This window comes from Oncorhynchus keta, chromosome 22, assembly GCF_023373465.1.
Source record: "Oncorhynchus keta strain PuntledgeMale-10-30-2019 chromosome 22, Oket_V2, whole genome shotgun sequence".
Classification (NCBI taxonomy): Eukaryota; Metazoa; Chordata; class Actinopteri; order Salmoniformes; family Salmonidae; genus Oncorhynchus; species Oncorhynchus keta.
This window is the reverse complement of record NC_068442.1, coordinates 27,803,922-27,818,348: the sequence shown is the minus strand read 5'-3', so window position 1 is coordinate 27,818,348 and position 14,427 is coordinate 27,803,922. Positions and strand designations below refer to the sequence as shown.

The window sequence follows — 14,427 nt, the reverse complement described above, 5'->3', positions numbered from 1 at the left end:
CATCTAATCTCCATGAGAATCTCCATCTAATCTCCATGAGAATCTCCATGAGAATCTTCATCTAATCTCCATCTTATCTCCATGAGAATCTCCATCTCATCTCCATGAGAATCTCCATCTAATCTCCATGAGAATCTCCATCTAATCTCCATGAGAATCTCCATCTAATCTCCATGAGAATCTCCATCTAATCTCCATGAGAATCTCCATCTAATCTCCATTTTATCTCCATGAGAATCTCCATCTAATCTCCGTGAGAATCTCCATGAGAATCTTCATCTAATCTCCATTTTATCTCCATGAGAATCTCCATCTCATCTCCATGAGAATCTCCATCTAATCTCCATGAGAATCTCCATCTAATCTCCATGAGAATCTCCATCTAATCTCCATTTTATCTCCATCTAATCTCCATTTTATCTCCATGAGAATCTCCATCTAATCTCCATGAGAATCTCCATCTAATCTCCGTGAGAATCTCCATCTAATCTCCATGAGAATCTCCATCTAATCTGCATGAGAATCTTCGGTGTCAGAACTTTCTACGGTCATTTCTATTTATTAATTTCTAGGAAATTCCGTTAGACCATAGAAAATTAGTGCCTTTTGCGTCCCTTTGATATTTTAAGTAGAAATTGTGCACCAATTTCAAAAATCTGTTCAGATTTTTGATATATATAAAGCCTTGCTAAAGTGCCAAAATTCTGCATTTTGACATGTCCCTCAGTCAACCCTGTGTCACTTCTAGGAAGATTTCAACCCACTTAATCCTAAAGTCTATCCAAGTTTTGTAAAGTCATTGTAAAGCCCTAGTTAATCAAATCACATGCGCTGAATACAACCGGTGTAGACCTTACCGTGAAATGCTTACTTACAAGCCCTTAACCAACAGTGCCGTTCAAGAATTAGAGTTGAGAAAATATTTACTAAATAAAATAAAGTAAAAATAAAAAGTAACACAGTAGAATTACAGTACATAACAATAACGAGACTATATACAGGGGGCACCGGTACCGAGTGAATGTGCGGGGGTACAATCTTTCCCTCATTTTCAGATCAATCCTTTTACATGAACTGAACTCTTGTTTTAATATGATGAACCTAGTCCTTTTAAAAAAAAATGGAAAAGAAACATTGAACATATAACAGTCGAACCACAGAGCAGGTGAGCTGGTTCTACTCTTTTTGGCTATTTGCTGGTGTTTTGTGGTGGAAAACTGAGCTGGTCGAGAATAACACATCAGCCTGTTAAGCTTGCGTTCAATTGCCACTCCCTGTTACAAACAACAAGCTTCCATTACCCCTGTCACATTGTCAACCCTTTCATATCGTCAACCCTGTTACGGTCAACCCTGATACGGTCAACCCTGTTACGGTCAACCCTGATACGGTCAACCCTGATACGGTCAACCCTGTTACGGTCAACCCTGTTACGGTCAACCCTGATACGGTCAACCCTGATACGGTCAACCCTGATACGGTCAAACCTGTCACGGTCAACCCTGTCACGGTCAACCCTGTTACAAACAACAAGCTTCCATTACCCCTGTCACATTGTCAACCCTTTCATATCGTCAACCCTGTTACGGTCAACCCTGATACGGTCAACCCCGTTACGGTCAACCCTGATACGGTCAACCCCGATACGGTCAACCCTGTTACGGTCAACCCTGTTACGGTCACCCTGATACGGTCAACCCTGATACGGTCAACCCTGTCACGGTCAAACCTGTCACGGTCAACCCTGTCACGGTCAACCCTGTTACAAACAACAAGCTTCCATTACCCCTGTCACATTGTCAACCCTTTCATATCGTCAACCCTGTTACGGTCAACCCTGATACGGTCAACCCCGTTACGGTCAACCCTGTTACGGTCAACCCCGTTACGGTCAACCCTGATACGGTCAACCCTGATACGGTCAACCCTGATACGGTCAACCCTGTCACGGTCAAACCTGTCACGGTCAACCCTGTCACGGTCAACCCTGTTACAAACAACAAGCTTCCATTACCCCTGTCACATTGTCAACCCTTTCATATCGTCAACCCTGTTACGGTCAACCCTGATACGGTCAACCCTGATACGGTCAACCCTGTTACGGTCAACCCTGATACGGTCAACCCTGATACGGTCAAACCTGTCACGGTCAAACCTGTCACGGTCAACCCTGTTACGGTCAACCCTGTCACGGTCAACCCTGTTACGGTCAACCCTGATACGGTCAACACTGTTACGGTCAACCCTGTTACGGTCAACCCTGATACGGTCAACCCTGTTACGGTCAACCCTGTTACGGTCAACCCTGATACGGTCAACCCTGTTACTTTACTTGACACTTACGTTAGCCTTTTTATTATTTTATTATTTTTATTTGTGAAATTGAACATGTGATCTTTATGACAGAATGTACAAATTTGGTGAACTCAAAAGGCACCGAATTGGTGGAACGACCCAAAAGAATATCATACACACAAATTCTCTCTCCTCGTGAAGGTAATTTCCCTGACCTCCATCATAGCCAGGTGATTGTCTAAAAGCACTGCAGTACCAGTAACACAACAGCAGCTAGATTATGAAGTCAGTATGGCGCCCTGCCTCCAGGGCACAGTGCTCTGTGTGCACATGTGAGGACTGTTGATAAGGCCTGCTAGACCCTGCAGCGCTGACCGGGTCGGACAGTTTGGTCATCCACAAGATCCCATCATCAGCTCACACTGCCAAAACTTATGAATGTGACATCCATGACAGAACCAGAGAGTGCAAGACTCAGAGCAAGAGAACTCAGGGAGAGAAGCATCAAGCTGTATAATAACATGAGATAGTGTGCTCTCTAACAGGACTTGGAAAAACAAATCAGGATGTGGCTAAAAGGTTTACTAGTTTGAGGTCTTTGTTGGAGATATTGGTGAACCATTGGTTGAAGGAGAGATTCCAAACAATTCTGGGCATAGTAAATGTTGTCAACATCCTGAAAGAATATACATAATAAATCTATTCACTAATATTATTGATGTATGATGACATAAGTTGATATTTATTGTAGAAAAAATGTATTTATCAGAAACATTTCATGTGGTGTCATCATAGGTGGATGGTAGCCTACGGACCTATTGGACCTCCCTGCAGGGGAACTCATTGAAGTCACATAGAGCAGCATTTGTCTCTGAGAAGCCTCCTATAGTGGAAGAAAACCGAGGAATGACAGAGAGATCAGATACTGTAAAAATCCATGTCCACATAGTATGATACACACACATGATGTGACACTGCTGCAGTGGTATGATTGATTCTACTGACCACAGGGTCCCAGTGTTCCAGTCAGCTGCTCCTCCACCCGGGTTGCCAGGTTCCACATCCGCTCCTGCAGATCTGGAGGGATTTCCTTCAGGATCTTCCCGAGAGCAGGAGATAGAAACACATGCACATGTAGATGTCAAACATTTTGAACCCTCAGATATTACAGATATTTGCATGAGGTATCTATTTCATTATTGGAATTGGATTGGAATATGATTCACAAGTGAGTTAGAAAACCACCATTCCTTGGATAGAAGAGGATCACTAAGGATCCCTAATCAGTTGGTTAATGGGTCGACCTCAGGGGTTTCTGCTATAAGTACATCACAAACAACCCTCACAAGGCTTGAGGGAGGGTATGTTCAACTACATGCCATGACACCCTGGAGAGGAACCAGGGATGATCTTCTTCAGAGAAGCTGTCACATGACTGACCATAGCCTCGAGGTCCTCAACAGACGTCAGACTGAGAGAGCAGGTCTGTCTGTCTGTCTCAATCACCACATGAATGGTCAACAGTACATACGTAGGAATCTATCTGTCACTACTGACACCATGCAGTCATACAGAGAGACACATTCGGACTGAAAGATTGGAAAAATAGTACAGTCGTTAGTGGCCACATAGACACAGGAACTCTGAACACATGAACTCTGTCTCTGCTTGTCCATTTGGTGTGACTAAATACCTGTAGAAGGTTGTAGTGAGTGGTGAGTAAGATATACACAAAGCTGTTGCTGTCCTACACAGTCCTATGCTTCATAACATTTCAGAGCCTCCACTTCTGTTTTTAAATCATGTCTGTGGCCCTTGTTAGGGAATAATCAGAATTTGTTGGTAACATATGTAAGATGTTTTATATTCATCAAATGTGTGTAAGTTACTTCTCATCAGAATGGTATTTTTGTATAATACTGTGGTGAGGTTGCAGTTATCTGTTCTATGTCAAGACTAAGTTGCATGGTCCGCAGAGAGGGGAGAGGTCAAAGTGTCATCATGTGTAAACATATCTTTTGCTCCACAATGTCTGTGTGCCAGTCAGTGTGTCTCTGTGATCTTGTCCAGGATTGGTTGTATTTAGGATTGGATGTATCTAAATGACAATTTGATATATGCCTGTTGATATGGAGGATTGGTTTATGGTTCTGAGGTTGAGAGAGGAGACAAAGCTGAACAATGAATTATGCCGATGCTGTCTGACTATGTGTGTTCTTTGCTATTAAAGGAACTCAGCTGCAGTGTGTAGGGGGCTCTCAGAGAATTCACTGAGAGACACTGAATTTATCTGAGAGTCTTGTGATAGAGCTCATATAATTAAAGATGGACTTTGATAACTAACTCTGACTTGTGTGTGTGGTTTGCTCCCATGATTTGGTAAATAGAGGAAATTTCCATGACACCATGCAGCCTTTTCAAGTGTCAGGGTCAAGTAATATTTCCAGATGATCCCTCACTTCCTTGTCACTGTGAGTGTGACCAAACCACGACACATCACACATTCTCACCAGGGGTTCTACACTCTCACTGTCATCATGGTATCACTAAGCGACAGCCAGAGATGACAGTATCTGCACATGCTCCCTCCCCCCTGAGGAGCTGAACCAGTGGTGGTGACAAATGTTTCCCATCCCAGGACAGACAGTGTTAACCTCTGAAGAGCTACAGAAGAGGAAGCACCACAGTCTCAGTGCCCTGATTGCGTCCTGTGCATACGGACTGGGACCAGAGGTGTGCAGAGAGAGGGAATTCTTCAAATGAGTGGATGGAAATCGGAAGTTTTCCCTCATCTCCCACTGGTATAATAGTTACCATCTCCTTATGTGGTAGGTCCCATACGGATAGTAAACGGGTGGCGATGGATTGCAGGACATTAGGAATGTTTGACTGTTCACATGTAACAACATTGAGTTGGGTAATTTGCTTTGTGTTCCCAGTTTCTCTGATTCACCACCCTAATAATTTACATGATCAGTGATCAGAGCTAGCCTATGGCCAATCAGGGCTGTTCATTTTCAAATTGACATAAATATTTTAACACCCATACAAAGGTAACCATGGTGGTAAGGATGTGCTCAGCCAGTAACACACTAAAACTGCCACCTCCCTTTACATACTGTATGTACATATGAGGTGGATTTAATCAAAATAAAGAGAAAAACGCATCCGACTGCATGGCTGCTTTCAAATATGTCAATGAAGTACTGAGAAACACAGCATTCAAATCATTCAAGTAAGGAACGACATACTACAAAATATATGTAACTTCAGACATAGAAGAAGTTCATTTGTTTTACCTGATTGAGGCTCTCAATGCTGACGGCATAAATCTCTAGATACAGTAGCTGAAGGAGCTTTCCACCTGCAGGGAGCGACCAGACTGTGGTCAACAGTGAAGCACTGATACAAACACAGGAAAGGCATACTGACCTAAACAGGTTAACCCCCTAAGGTCGATGTCAGTGCCCCGTGGATATCTAATTAGCATGATAAAAAAATCCCCATAAAAATCTGTCCGTTTAAAATAGTGATACACTACATAACCAAAAGTATGTGGACATGTGCTTGACGAACATCTCATTCCCAAATTATGGGCATTAATATGGAGTTGCCCCCCCCCCCCTTTGCTGAAATAACAGCCTCCACTCTTCTGGGAAGGCTTTCTGCTAGATGTTGAAACATTTTTGCAGGGACTTGGTTCCATTCAGCCACAAGAGCATTAGTGAAGTCGGGCCTGCCGCGCAGTTGGCGTTCCCATTCATCCCAAAGGTGTTTGATGGGGTTGCGGGCAGGGCTCTGTGCAGGCCAGTCAAGTTCTTCCACACTGATCTTGACAAACCATTTCTGTATGGACCCTCACTTGGTGCACGGGGGCATTGTCATGCTAAAGCAGGTATGGGCCTTCCCCAAACTGTTGCCACAAAGTAGGAAGCATGCTGTAGCGTTAATATGTACCTTCACTCGAACCATGAAAAACAGGCCCATACCATTATTCCTCCTCCACCAAACTTTAAAGTTGTCACTATTCATTCAGGCAGGTAGCGTTCTCCTGGCATCCACCAAACTCATATTAGTCCGTCGAACTGCCAGATGGTGAGCATTTCACTGTTGCATTTCACTGAGCATTTCACTGTTGTATTTGGCGCATGTGACAAACTAAATTTGATTTGATTTGAAGCGTGATTCATCACGCCAGAGAATGTGTTTCCACTGCTGCAGAGTCCAATTGCTGCGAGCTTTAAACCACTCCAGCCAGCGCTTGGCATTATGAATGGGCATCATGAATGGGCATCATGTGCTTGTGTGTGGCTGCTCAGCCATGGAAATCAATTTCATGAAGCTCCCAACGAACAGTTATTGTGCTAACGTTGCTTCCAGAGGCAGTTTGGAACTCGGTAGTGAGTATTGCAACCGAGGAAAGACAATTTTTACGCACTAGGTGCTTCAGCACTCAGCGATCCCATTCTGTGAGCTTATGTGGCCTACCACTTTGTGGCTGAGCCGTTGTTGCTCCTAGACATTTCCACTTCATAATAACAGCATTTGCGGTTGACCAGGGCAGCTCTAGCAGGGCAGAAATTTGATGAACTGACTTGTTTGAAAGGTGGCATCCTATGACGGTGCCACATTGAAATTCCCTGAGCTCTTCAGTATGGGCCATTCTACTGCCAATGTTTGTCTATCGAGATCGCATGGCTGTGTGCTCATTTCATACACCTGCCAGCAACGGGTGTGGCTGAAATAGCCGAAATCACTCATTTGAAGGGGTGTCCACATACCTTTGCATATGTAGTGTATCAGTAGGTGGCAACATAGAGACCCTGAGGGATGACTGAGAGCTGACGTCGCAGCTGGACTCCAGCGCTTCTAGTGTTAAAAGACTCCCCACTTCTCCTTATATGGTTCCTTTTAAAACGCCCACTCCTTTCGACACCCCCACTATTCCTGAGCGATGCACTGCACTGAGAGATGACATATCAGTAGGTGGCAGCATGGAGACCCTGAGGGATGACTGCTCTGAGAGATGAAGTCACAGCTGGACTCTATTCATTATTTTTGGCACTTAACATTATATATACTATATAGACTGTACTTCCATATATTTTCAACTGGTACAGACGAGTCCTGTGAAGCTTGTAGTGTGTAGTCCAAACTGATCGGAAGCTACAGACAGAAGTTAGCAGATCGGCTGTACCGACTTCAGACGAGTCCCAAGACGCTTATGGGGGCCAAACCGTTCGGACGCTACAGACGATTTTGTGAGAAGATTGATTTTCGGGATGTCTCATCGTCTGACAAACAATGCTCTAGCTCTGTCACCTTTCACTGCAGATGCGGAAGTGTGTCACAGGCAGATGCGGAAGTGTGTCACAGGCAGATGCGGTGGATTGAGACGCATCCAATGTAAAAACAACAGATACAGTATGTCATCTCTCAGTGGAGTACATCTGTCAGTGGAGTACATCTCTCAGTAGAGTACATCTCTCAGTGGAGTACATCTCTCAGTGGAGTACATCTCTCAGTGGAGTACATCTCTCAGTGGAGTACATCTGTCAGTGGAGTACATCTCTCAGTAGAGTACATCTGTCGGTGGAGTACATCTCTCAGTGCAGTACATCTCTCAGTGGAGTACATCTCTCAGTGGAGTACATCTCTCAGTGGAGTACATCTCTCAGTGGAGTACATCTCTCAGTGGAGTACATCTCTCAGTGGAGTACATCTCTCAGTAGAGTACATCTCTCAGTGGAGTACATCTCTCAGTGGAGTACATCTCTCAGTAGAGTACATCTCTCAGTGGAGTACATCTCTCAGTGGAGTACATCTCTCAGTAGAGTACATCTCTCAGTGGAGTACATTTCTCAGTAGAGTACATCTCTCAGTAGAGTACATCTCTCAGTGGAGTACATCTCTCAGTAGAGTACATCTCTCAGTGGAGTACATTTCTCAGTAGAGTACATCTCTCAGTAGAGTACATCTCTCAGTGGAGTACATCTCTCAGTAGAGTACATCTCTCAGTGGAGTACATCTCTCAGTAGAGTACATCTCTCAGTAGAGTACATCTCTCAGTGGAGTACATTTCTCAGTAGAGTACATCTCTCAGTAGAGTACATCTCTCAGTGGAGTACATCTCTCAGTAGAGTACATCTCTCAGTGGAGTACATCTCTCAGTAGAGTACATCTCTCAGTGGAGTACATCTCTCAGTAGAGTACATCTCTCAGTGGAGTACATCTCTCAGTGGAGTACATCTCTCAGTGGAGTACATCTCTCAGTGGAGTACATCTCTCAGTGGAGTACATCTGTCAGTGGAGTACATCTCTCAGTAGAGTACATCTGTCGGTGGAGTACATCTCTCAGTGCAGTACATCTCTCAGTGGAGTACATCTCTCAGTGGAGTACATCTCTCAGTGGAGTACATCTCTCAGTGGAGTACATCTCTCAGTAGAGTACATCTCTCAGTGGAGTACATCTCTCAGTAGAGTACATCTCTCAGTGGAGTACATCTCTCAGTGGAGTACATCTCTCAGTAGAGTACATCTCTCAGTGGAGTACATCTCTCAGTGGAGTACATCTCTCAGTAGAGTACATCTCTCAGTGGAGTACATTTCTCAGTAGAGTACATCTCTCAGTAGAGTACATCTCTCAGTGGAGTACATCTCTCAGTAGAGTACATCTCTCAGTGGAGTACATTTCTCAGTAGAGTACATCTCTCAGTAGAGTACATCTCTCAGTGGAGTACATCTCTCAGTAGAGTACATCTCTCAGTGGAGTACATCTCTCAGGAAAAGTGGGGGTGTCGAAAGGAGTAGACGTTTTGAAAGGAACCATATAATGAGAAGTGGGAATTTTCTAGCAATTTAACATCAGAAGTGCTGGAATTCCATAACTACTAGAACCTCCACAACTTGATATTTCAATTATTATTATTATTTATTATTATTTCAAATAAGTTAAAGTAGCTAAGGTTAGCTAGCATTTACAGTTACGAAAAACTTTACGTTCCATACATGTCTATAATATACAGGGTCTCTAGGAAAGTACGCTAATCATCAACAACACATAAAATGGCACGTCAAGGCAAGGTAACGTTCAAAGAGTGAATATATATATTTATGGCATAACTGAAATTCCTTACTGTCATATCTGCAGACCATGACTAATGTCTGATAACACAAATGACATCTTCAGTGGTTCCATGTAGTGAATCTGTTATTCAACGCATTTGTATGGGCTAATAGCAGTAAGGCCAATAATATGTTTTCATCAAATAATTATTGTATACTTTTTTGATACTTCAAGGGGTCTTACAATTCAAAATCAAATAGCTAAATTATCCTTGGTATGACCTTCTTAAAACAATTCCATATAGCTTAGTAGACCCCCCCAACCATGGCCACTGTGTTTATAATTAGGTACACAGCTGATGTAAGCGTGAGGTCATGCCCACTGTCAGTCACATTAGATGACATTCTATCTGCCAACATACAGGTGTTACTTCCCTTTTGTCTGGTGACAAACTGAGGCCAGCATAACTTGTGTTATTACGCTGAGAAAAACAATGATTCAAATGTACTAATATAGGTTCCATCCTCTCCATTTATCTCTCCCTGGTTTCCTCCATCTCCCACCCACCCTCTCTGTCTAGCGTGCTATGCTTCCTTCCTCTGCTCTGTAAGTTAACACTTGGCACGAGCCTGAGGTTTCCATGTGTTCGCCTTGATGTGAAACAGCCTGGATTCAAACCAGGGACTGTAGTGACACCTCTTGCACTGAGATGCAGTGCCTTTAGACCACTGCGCCACTCGGGAGCCTTTGATACTTAAGTATATTTTAGCAATTACACTTACTTTTGATACTTAACTATATTTAAAACCACATACTTTTAGACTTTTACTTAAGTAGTACTTTACTGGCATTCCTTTCTACTTGAGTCATTTTCTATTAAGGTATCTTTACTTTTACTCAAGTATGACAATTGGATACTTTTTCCACCACTGTGTGTGTGTGTGTGTGTGTGTGTGTGAGAGAGAGAGAAAGAAAGAGAGACCAACCCTCTTCAACATATATATATATATTTATTCTAGATCCTACTAGAATCCAATGTCAAATGTCTACTCTTTGCTGATGACCTGGTGCTTCTGTCCCCAACCAAGTAGGGCCTACAGCAGCACCTAGATATTCTGCACAGATTCTGTCAGACCTGGGCCCTGAGAGTAAATCTCAGTAAGACAAAGATAATGACGTTCCAAAAAATGTCCAGTTGCCAGGACCACGAATACAAATTCCATCTACATACCTTTGCCCTAGAGCACACAAAAAAACTATACATTCCTCGGCCAAAACATCAGCGCCACAGGTAACTTCAACAAAGCTGTGAACCATCTGAGAGACAAGGCAAGAAGGGCATTCTATGCTATCAAAAGGAAAATAAAATGTGACATACCAATTAGGATCTGGCTAGATATACTTGAATCAGTAAAAGAACCCATTGCCCTTTATGGTTGTGAGGTCTGGGGTCCGCTCACCAACTAAGAATCCACAAAATGGGACAAACACCAAATTGAAAATCTGCATGCAGAATTCTGCAAAAATATCCTCTGTGTACAACGTAAAACAATAATGCATGCAGAGCATAATTAGGCCGATATCCACTATTTGTCAAAATCCAGAAAAGAGACGTTAAATTCGACAACAACCTAAAAGTAAGCGATTCACAAACCTTCCATAACAAAGCCATTACCTACAGGGAAATAAACCTAGAGAAGAGTCCCCTAAGCAAGCTGGTCCTGGGGCTCTGTTCACAAATACACCCCACAGAGCCACAGGACAGCAACACAATTAGACCCAACCAAATCATGAGAAAACAAAAAGATAATTACTTGACACATTGGAAAGAATTTACAATAAAACAGAGCAAACTAGAATTCTATTTGGCCCGAAATAGAGAGTCCACCGTGGCAGAATACCGGAGCACGGTGACTAACCCAGAATTAAGGAAATCTTTGACTATGTGCAGACTAGGTGAGCATAGCCTTGCTATTGAGAAAGGCCGCCGAAGGCAGATCTGGCTCTCAAGAGAAGACAGGCTATGTGCACACTTCCCACAAAATGAGGTGGAAACTGCGCTGCACTTCCTAACCTCCTGACAAATGTATAACCATATTAGAGACACATATTTCCATGAGATTACACAGGCTCACAAATCATGCGAAAAATAAATCAAATTTTGATAAACTCCCATATCTATTGGGTGAAATACCACAGTGGGCAATCACAGCAGCAAGATTTGTGACCTGTCACCACAAGAAAAGGGCAACCAGTGAAGAACAAACACCATTGTAAATGCAACCTATATTTATGTCTATTTATCTTACCCTTTTGTACTTGAACTACTTGCACATCATTACAACACTGTATATAGACATAATGACAGTTGAAATGTCTTTATTCTTTTGGAACTTTTGTCTGGATAAGAGCGTCTGCTAAATTACTTAAATGTAAATGTAAATGTAACAGTACTCTTCTGGCGTTGTGTACATCAGTAATCGACACGGAACTCCAATATGTAGCACCAATCATGTAGCTTTATTCTGATAAGAACGACACAAGATTGCACGTCATGCAATGCCCGTCTCACCATCCAACTCTGCACTCACGCACGCTGGTTTGGTGCTTGTTCACTGGGCAGTTACCAAAATAATACAATTACAATATAATATCTTTAACAATGTACCTGATAAGAACGACACAAGATTGCACGTCATGCAATGCCCGTCTCACCATCCAACTCTGCACTCACGCACTGTACAAAATATATGAACCCCCCCCACCAGACACAGTAAGTTGCTAGCTAATACTGGCGTGAATTCTCTACAACAAAATGCACAACAAATATTCTCCAAAACCCCTGCATCTTATGTGTGATGTTTGAATAACATTTACAAACTATTTGATATAAATTGTACATTTAAATAATCACTTGAGAGCATAAAATCACTTTTGACGTACGGTGCTTTGCAACCAACAACTTACCGCTGGTTTGGTGCTTGTTCACTGGGACGATTCTAACTGGAACATCCCCCCTCGTAAGCAAGCTACGCAAACCAGCCAATAAGATGCCATGTTGAGTAGGTGAAGGCAAGACAAACTCAAACCAAAAACCCATTGGCTTAACAATAAAGTGGCAAGGGGAATCACCAATATAACCCTGTTACACTCCCCCCCCTACTGAATTCCACTTGCAAAGAAAAATAACAAAATACAAAACGGCACTGTGCAAACATACCAGATACAGAGACACTCAACATATGTACAGAATAATCCAGAGAAAAAAAAATGTACTACCTAATAGAGAACTAAAAGGTAACGCTGTGTATATCAAGGATGCAGACCCTGCTTTAAATCAGTCACTAAATATTCCAGTCCTTAGACTATTCTCCTTGAGAATTAGAGTGAAAAGTGGTTGATCAAACCCCTTAGCCCTCATAGGTAAACATGCCCTGTCACATGTTAAGTACACTTGGTGACTTTCAAACATCCAAGTAATAAAATAAACCACCATAAGAGACTTTATCATGTCACATTACCATCCTGCAACCTCTAATTATGGTCACAATGATGTAAAAGCAAAACAAATAAAAGATGTCAATACCATTGACCCTCTATTCACATATTTTACCTTCAAGAGCTAACTTTCTGCTGATTCATAATCTCAATCAGTCTTGACACTGGTTTAAATAGCCTTCCTGCCCTTGACCTAATATGACCCTGACTACCTTCAACTGCATAAGGGGTAACAGTGTTGTGCACTGTTGCAATAGTGTGTCCATCAACACAGTCAGTACTTAACTGATCAGGTAAGGAATGGTCCGCGTTTGGTAGGTCAGTACGGATATCGTAAGCAGACTGGTCAATTAGCTCACTCACTACACTGTTACAGTCTCGGTCAGATTCTTGAAGACTCTCTGATCGAGGCAGACCTCCCAGCTGCAGTATATCATCCACGGAAACCAAAGGTGGAATATCCTGAGCATCCAAGGATCGCACATCACCCTCCAGGCTTGTGTCACTTGTTCCTTCAGAAGACAACTCTGACACCCACACTCTGGTTCTGTACTCAGCACCATCATCCACTGCAGTGTCCATGGCAGCTGAGACAACTAGGCTGTCATTCATGTCCTCAGACTCTGTTAATCCAGACATGTCTGTTCCCTCCTCAACAGCAGCATGGGGAAGAGGAAGAAAGTTGACTGGCATTATCAGATTGCGATGTACCGTCTTCTCCCGTCCAGTGGAGCTGTTCTGAATCTTAAAAGTGTGACTGTCAGCATTCAATCCAGTGACAAGGTAGACAGTATCCTCCCAACGGTCAGCGAGCTTCCGCTTTCCCCGCTCCCCTTGTTAGCCAGCAATACTCGATCCCCAATCTCCACTGGTGCTCCTCTGACTCTTCTGTCATAAAGGTCAGCATGCCTCTTCAACTGCTTCGCTGCAGATGCCTGTGCTGCATTCATGGCTTCTTTCAGATCTCTCCTCAAAGACTGAACAAACTGGTCATAGTCGACAACTTCTGGGTTCTCTATGACCGAGCCAAAGACTATGTCAACAGGCAGTCTTGGCGTCCTCCCAAACATTAGCAGGAAAGGGGCAAAGCCTGTGGTCTCGTGGATTGTACAATTGTATGCAAACGTAAGGGACTTCAGCGCCTGAGGCCATCTGTGCTTAGCTCTCATTGGCAGGGCCCGGATCATGTTTCCCAAAGTCCTATTCATCCTTTCGCAGGACCCGTTCCCCATCGGATGGTACGGCGTGGTGTGAGACTTCTGAACGCCTGCAACACTCAACAGTTCGGCTATTAAAGCGCTCTCAAAGTTGGCTCCCTGGTCTGAGTGTATACGGCGTGGCATTCCGTAGACACAGAAATAGTTGTTCCACAACTGATGAGCTACTGACTTAGCAGACTGGTTCGGACACAAGAAGGCATGAGCTAATTTGGTAAAGTGGTCAGTAACAACGAGCACATCCAAGGATTTGTTTGAAGAATCTTCTGCAGACCAGAAGTCTATGCACACTAGTTCAAGAGGCTCAGTTGTTATTATGCTCTCAAGAGGAGCTCTTGCTTCCGGATCAGG

General features: G+C 43.2%; 1 long non-coding RNA gene across 1 annotated transcript; it reads right to left on the bottom strand.

Annotated features, from left to right (window-relative positions):
• Positions 1–2,460: 2,460 nt before the first annotated feature.
• LOC127910622 (uncharacterized) lies at positions 2,461–13,359 on the bottom strand. Its single transcript, XR_008075468.1, has 3 exons — positions 12,329–13,359; positions 3,301–3,394; positions 2,461–3,178 (listed from the first exon to the last, which is right to left on the bottom strand). It is a non-coding gene; the product is annotated as an uncharacterized LOC127910622 (long non-coding RNA).
• Positions 13,360–14,427: the final 1,068 nt, after the last annotated feature.